General features: G+C 54.7%; 2 pseudogenes; both read right to left on the bottom strand.

The window, feature by feature from the left end:
- Nucleotides 1-2: 2 nt before the first annotated feature.
- LOC129564045 (heat shock transcription factor, X-linked member 3 pseudogene) lies at nucleotides 3-1,197 on the bottom strand (annotated as a pseudogene).
- Nucleotides 1,198-6,089: 4,892 nt separating this feature from the next.
- LOC129535237 (melanoma-associated antigen 10-like) lies at nucleotides 6,090-6,948 on the bottom strand (annotated as a pseudogene).
- Nucleotides 6,949-7,267: the final 319 nt, after the last annotated feature.

The following is a 7,267-nucleotide window of genomic DNA, read 5'->3' as shown; positions in this document are numbered from 1 at the left end:
GCTCAGGGAATGGGCTTGTCCTTGACCTGCTCACAGAGGACACACATAATCTGAGGACTCTCCCTGCTCCTCCTCCACCTCAGGGGCCTTGTTTGGGGCCATGACAGAAAGGACTGTCATCAGGATGGAGTAACAGGTGTTGTACAAAGCCATCACTGATTCGTAATCTGTGTACTCTGGCGGGGCTCTAGGCAGTTCCCCTGGGTTGTCCCTTCCAGCAGTAGCCGGAGGTACAGACATGGCATTGCTGGATGTACCCTCTCCACTGGGGCCGCCCTGCTTACTGGGGAGATGGTTGCCCCAGTCCCCCTGGCTACACTGCCCATAGACCAAAGGCGAGAGAGCACAAATGAGTGCAGGCTGGGGGTTCTGTGAGCAGCTGGGGTTCCCTTCTGGACTTCCTTGCCTGCCTCTTGGGTGCACTGGTTGTGATGGAGTCGAGGAGAGTGTCTGATTGCTACCACTTGCTTCTTTCTCTTTGGGGTCGCTGTTGCACAGGTGGTGGGCTGAGCAGTTGTTCTGGGGCCAGCTTTCCTCTGGATGCTCTGCAGGAGGAGAGGCTTGTCTCTCTGAAAATTGGAGTTGCGATAGATCTGAAAGGAAATGAATCACTTTCGCCATGGTGGGGTAGAGGAGCTTTTCCTCCCCGCTCTCCTCCCCACCACTGTCCTGGCCTTGCCTAAGTATGGAGATAAGGTCTCTTCATTCCTGGCATGTTATGAAGTCCTATCATATTGCTCCTCGCTTGAGGGCGGATTTTACTGAACCCATAGAGGTTCAGTTCACGGATGAAACTCTTCACACTGTCTTGAAGATCCTGTCTGAGCCTCTGTGCTGGAGGACCTCCATCTGGAAGAGATCTGCCTCGATGACCACCGTGTCACCCTTGTCGTTCCAGTGCACAGAGGTGAAGGCCGCATCCTCCAAGATCCTCCAGAGCTTCCTGGGGAAGGACAGCTGGAGGACAGCATTGTTCTCTTCCTCGTTGGCCATTTCTGGGTTCGGGCCCTGTGGAGGCAGACTGTCATGGAGGCCTGGATTGGGGCTCTCGAGTTGGTTACCCTGCTTCTCCAGAGCCTCCTTTGAATCCACGTTTGGATCTGGGGAGGAATCACAGGGATCCCCTGCTACGGGCTCCCCATCAGTTGATGGGGCCAGCAGGGCTGCACGTTCCTCATGGAGACTCAGACTAGCCATGGAGCCAGTCTAGCTCAGGAACATTCTCTACCCAAGCAGTGAATGCTCAAGGCAGAAGGGCCTCAGACCATGGTCGGGATGCCCCATAAATAATCTCTGGAGATTCTAGAATCTGTGTTGCTGGCCAGGCAGCCAATTAAGTGGTCAGCCCCCTTATTGTTTCATGATGTCACAGAGGTGATGTGGAGAGGCAGCCCTCCCAGTGTGGGTGAGGGGGGATGGAGACAGAGATGGGATCCCCAGTTTGTCTCTTGTCTGAAAGTACAGAAAAGTACATTTCAGGTTGCCTGCAAAGGCTCCCATCTGTGGTCAGGCCCCTTGTTTCAGGGAGTCAGGCCCTGGATGGGTTGACAAACGTGTCCCTGGCTCCACTCCCTCACTACCAATGGGCAGGCTTCTGCTGAAGGGCCAGGTCCTCGCGAGTCCTGGTTTGGCTACCACCGAGAGATATCCCAGGGGTCAGACGGGCCCCTGGCAAGTGTCCCTCCCAGAAGATGGGGTTCGTAGCAGGTTGTTTTGGGCTAGCCTGAGTTGGCGGTCCCACCTCTCCACCCCTCGGCCCCAGCCTTGCCCCTTTTTGGGCTTTGATCTCTTCTGGCTGGTATTGCTGGTTGGTCGGTCCTGCTCTGCTGCTGCTGCTGCTGCTAAGTCACTTCAGTCGTGTCCGTCTCTGTGTGACTCCACAGACGGAAGCCCACCAGGCTCCCCCGTCCCTGGGATTCTCCAGACAAGAATACTGGAGTGGGTTGCCATTTCCTTCTCCAATGTGTGAAAGTGAAAAGTGAAAGTGAAGTCGCTCAGTCTTGTCCGACCCTTACTGACCCCACAGACTGCAGCCTACCAGGCTCCTCCATCCATGGGATTTTCTAGGCAAGAGTACTGGAGTGGCTTGCCATTGCCTTCTCCGCGGTCCTGCTCAGATGGCCCCAAGGCCATCTGTTGTCCTGCTCCCTTGCCCCCCAGGTCGAGCTCTCCCCAGAGTAGGGCTGTGCTCGAGCACAGTGGGAGTGACCTCACATTCCACTTGACTATTCCCCAAACACCTGAGACACAGACTCCTCATGACGCTGTGTGGGAGGGCACAGTCAGGTGCTCCACTGAGTTTGCAGCCTCCCCAAGCTCCACCTACCCCCAGATGTCATTCCACTGCAGATCACAGGCTGCTGTCTTCAGTTTCCATTTCTTCCCATAAAGACCACTCTCGTGGTCCTAGAGTGCTCACTTGGAAACACCTGTGTGTGTGTGCTTTTCTCATCCCCCTCCCAGAGCCTTGAATTCAGCCTCCCTGAGGCTACCTCAAAATTCCTGTTTCCTTTTGTCAATGGGTTAGATTGGCTTCTGCTACCCCTGTTCCTGGCCTGCCATGTCCAACTTGGGTCTCCGTGGGTACCTGCCCTTTGAAGGACTTGATTGGGGGCTCAATGTACAGCCTGTTCTGTTGAAAACAAGCACTTCACTGGTCTTCAGTGAGGCCAGCTCTGATCTTCTCCACCCCTGCCCCTGTCCCCGCCATCACAGTGGACATGTTTCCCCTTACCCAGATGGCAGGTACATCGAATGATTTCAGGTATATCATGAATCAGGCACTTTTCAAGGGGCCTCCTTTAGACACACTCACTCCCAGGGACATGTCTGACTCATTGAGCTAGATGTGACCAAAGGAAGCCCCCGTCTACCTGTGAAAATGGATGAGAGTCCGGGTGTGGGATTGGACGAAACCCCAGTGAAAGTCACCTGTGTTCACTGCACATGGGCAATAGGGCAGTGGATTTGGAGATGCATGTTCTCTGACCTTTGTGGGCCACTGTTCTTCAAAATCACCATGTGGGGGACAGACTGGCACCTTGGAAAGGCCCACGTGTGAGGACCCTAGAGCACTGTACCCCTAGGGACAGTGTTCCCCTAATTCTGCCACTCAGTAGGGTCATTTGCCCTGTGTGAGGGCCGTGGCCTAGTGTCTGAAAGGGGAGAGCCAAGAGGGTGTGGAAGAAGCTCGCCCAGGGGCCTTTCAGTCTGAGGTCTGGTGGCTAGAATGGAGCTCGCAGGCCTTGACCTGTGCTTGCTCCCTTGCCTTTGAGCTCCTAAACAGGTTGACAAAGCATTCCTTCAGGTAATTTCATGTGACTGGGACATGACTCTGGAGGCTATGATCATTGGTGGGGGCCCCTGGTGGCTCCTCCAAAGGGGACCAAAGACTGTGGTATCTGTGGCAGCCTGGCTAGGTGGCCTTTCCTGCTCCCATCCTCACCCCACTCAGGGTCCCTTCTCACACTTTGGGTCCTGTGAGAGCTGCCTTTTCTGGTCCCCCTCTTCCAGGCACCACCCGGGCCCTGGCACTGGGTTTGTGTGGCACCAAGGAGTCTTTGTCAGCTCTGGCTCAGGACACTTGCATTGTGCAAACACAAGCCCTCATGACGTCCAAGGCCTGCCTTTCTCAACCTTGCTCTTCTGCCCCTGAACTTGGCATTCCTGCCCCAGTGTCGCCAGCCCAGTGGCCCTCCAGCTTCTCCCTACACTCACTGCGGCTGGGGAGACCTGGAGCCTGGGGGGGTCTGCCCATGTTACCTTCTCTCCCGTATCTGAGGAGGCTCCTGTAGGGGCCTTATCCCAGTGGGCACTGGAGCCATACAGTCAGGCCCTCCATCCCTCCTTCTCAGCGAGGAGCTGGCCAGCCTGGCAGGTTCAGTTGGGCAGGAGGCCCCATGGCAGCAGCAGGGACAGGGCGCCACCCTCACGTGAGAGGCGCTGGGACTGGACAGAGACGCTGGTCCCCTGCAGAGTCAGTTCTCAGCAAACCCCAGAGCAGTCCCACAGTGCTTCTGATTCTCCCTGTCCCCTTCCTTCCATGGGCCTGCTTTTTGTCACCTCAGAGGCATCGTGTAGCACTGAGAAGAGGAAGGCGGGAGAAGTCGGAAGGTTGGGCAGTGGCCTGGGGTGGGCGGGAAGGGCGGGGGCTCCAGAGGAATTGAGACCAGGGCTCTGAGCCCACCCCAGCCCTCACTAGCACGTGGTCCTGGAAAGATGCCCAAGCCCTGCGGCCTCAGTTCTTCATCTGGGAGGCGAGTGGGTGTGAGGAACCCCGTGTGTTGGGCTGCAGGATGGGCCTGAGGGACAGGACAGAGCTTGCAGGACCTGGCAGCTGTTGGCACTGTGATGGCGGGGCAGGAATCTCTCACATTGCTGCCCCCAGACACTCTTCCACTCTCCACTGTGGGATGGGATTGGCTGCTTTGTGGTTCAGACATGTCAGAGAATATGACCCTCAATAGGATGTTGAATAGCTAATCAGCCAAACAGGATATTTCATAAATAAAACTAAGAAACTTTGCTACTTAGACCATAGTGGACCATAGTGTTTGTTGCTCAGTCTTGTCCAACTCTTTGCAACTCCATTGCCAGTCTCCTCTGTCCATGGAATTCTCCAGGCAGGAATACTGGAGGAGTGGGTGGCCATGCCCTTCTCCAGGCGATCTTCCTGACCCAGGAATTGAACCCAGGTCTCCCACAATGTAAGCAGATTCTTCATCATTTGAGCTACCCAGTAAGCCCCATTTCCAGCTAAAGAACCTGTTAAATTTGGGTGTGGAGGACTGTTCCAGAAGGACCCAAGCTGCTCTAGGAAATAGAAGCAAGAACCACTCTTTGCCTCTGCCTCAGCTGGTCTTCCAACCAAACCATTATTTTCCTTCATTGCAACCCCAACGAAGGTCGAGTCCTTGATTACGATGGCCAGTTACAATCAAGATAATTTAAAGCTAATTAACACTCTGGGTTCCAGATCCCATTGACCATGAATTTCTTGGGCACCACTTCAATGGAGTGCGAAGGAGTTCTGCAAAATTCCTAGCAGATATGGGGTATGAAAACACCTCCTTTGCCCGTGTGATCAACAGCAATGCGACAAGAGCCAGGACCTGTTCCTTTCTGCCCCAGAAAGAGATCTCTATGGGCTTTATCCAAAATGCAAAAGGATACCTCACAGCAATGATCCATGTCAGAATTTCCCATCACCCCAAAGACACACTGTCTGCAAGTCTGAGGGCTGCCACCACCCAGCCTCATCACAATCACGTCCCACAGAAGGAACCCAGCTTCTCAAAGCCCCAAACTGCCCTGGCTCAGCCACTGACACTCCAGTGCTCCTCCTGGAGCCCTATCACCCTGCCCTGTGTTGCCTTGTTCAGTGCAACTAGGGGATATCTCTCCACCTTCCTCGTGTGACTGCGGCTCCTAGACCATCGCTCTATGTGTGAAGGTGTCCAGCTTCTCCTAGTGTCCCCACTGCTAACATGGCCTTTCACAGAGCAGAGGCTCCATAAAGGTCTTCAGAATACATGAGCCAGTGAGCAGGGGGCTCAATTAATTATTTGCTACTTCCTTAAATAACCCAAATAAACAGAGACAATTTAGTTTTTGAAAGTGACACACAAGAAGGACAGAAGCAAGAATTCATTATGATTACTTTTATCATCTAATTCTTCCCCATCAATATTACTGCTAAGTAAGCTCACATTTCCAAAACATTTCTAATTCCAATTCTATTTCATCCTGTTTGGGACCACAAAACACAATGGAAGAGTTTCCAATCTCTTTTACAAAACTGCAAAACTCTTGTTCTTGAACTGGGTAAGTACAAATACACTGTGATCAACATCATTCGCAAAGCTAAGACACTGAAGTGTATTTACCCTTCTGTGAAAACAATGAAAACAATAAAAGCTTTAAAATTTTCTAAGGAAAACAGTGATGAATCTCCATGTCATCATAGAGAACAGGAACCCAAAGATGCTATGCACCAGTTTCCCCAACTGGCCCGGGCTCTCATTTCTGAGAAGGCTGACCACTCCCTCTTCAATCACAGAGGGAAGGATCAGACAGGCTGCTGCTCTGGCTCAGGCTGCTGAGTCCTCCTCCCTCGCAGCCTCTGAAGACAACGGTGGGAATGCCCTCAAAACCCTTTGTTTGACTCTGAGCAGAAACGCCATGACTTGCCACTTGCTAGTCTCCGCATCGGGCCAGGGACCCCACAGGAACTCATAGTGGGCAGGGTGGCTGTCAGGTACCTGCCGGTACTCCAGGTACTCTTCCTGCACCCACACTTGGGTCAGCAGCTCCCTAGGCTCCCCAAAGACGGAGTGCTCACTCCCAACACACAGCCCTATCTTGCTGAGTGCTCCCCAGACCGCCTCCTCAGGGGCGGGGTCTCCATTCCACATGATCAGGATGAGGAGGCCGGCCTTGGGCAGGCCCTGCCCACCGCTCTGCATCGCATCGCAGGTGAGGCCCAGGGTGGGGACCATGATGTAGATGTGCTCCCTGGGGTCCACCTCCTTCACCTCCACCCCAAAGGCCAGCTGCAGGCACTCCGAGGCTTGGCTGAAGACCACCGGGAAGTGCTCCTGGTTATCCCTGAAGACCTTCTTCAGCATTTCCGCCTGGGAGGTCAGTTCTTTGGCTTGATACTTGAGGAACGGGAACTTCACCAGGCTCCTGCCACCATCTCATTAAGAGCTTCCTGGGGCAAGGCCTCCCCAGGGGTGGAGCAGGAGACTGAGGGGACAAGGCTGAGGGGGATGCAGCCTCTCCTGCCTCAGCCCCCAAGAGCTGCGCCTCTACCCGGCCCTGGGCCTCGCCTCGGTCCTGAAGGTCTTCCTCAGGCTTGCTCAGCTCACTCATCTCGACCACAAGCACGGTGCCTGGGATCAAACCACAGACAGGAGTGAGGCAGGGGGACCGATGGGGACCACCCATCTTGGGGAGAGTCAGGGTGTGAGCAGCCTCGGCTGAGAAATGCACCCTGGGCAGTCTGACACAGGCCACTTACAGTTCTCCCCTTGAGGGGTGCTCTCAGATCTCACAGGGGCGTGCCTCCGGAGTGGCCAGTCCCCTGGCTACCTGACGGAGGAAGTGAGGTGGCTCTCCAAGGTGCAGGAAGCACAGCCTGAGATTTCTGGGGTTGACTAGGTGGGGGGAGTAGGCCCTCGTGGGTCCCCTCTGTTCTGGAATGGGGAGCCCCTGGTGCCCACTTAGGGCACGCTCCTCACCTTGACTCCTGGTACTGCCTGGACCT

This window comes from Moschus berezovskii, chromosome X (assembly GCF_049115385.1).
Source record: "Moschus berezovskii isolate FMDL1 chromosome X, NW_MosBer_1.0, whole genome shotgun sequence".
NCBI lineage: Eukaryota > Metazoa > Chordata > Mammalia > Artiodactyla > Moschidae > Moschus > Moschus berezovskii.
The sequence above is the reverse complement of the archived record's forward strand: the minus strand, read 5'-3'. Positions and strand labels throughout refer to the sequence as shown.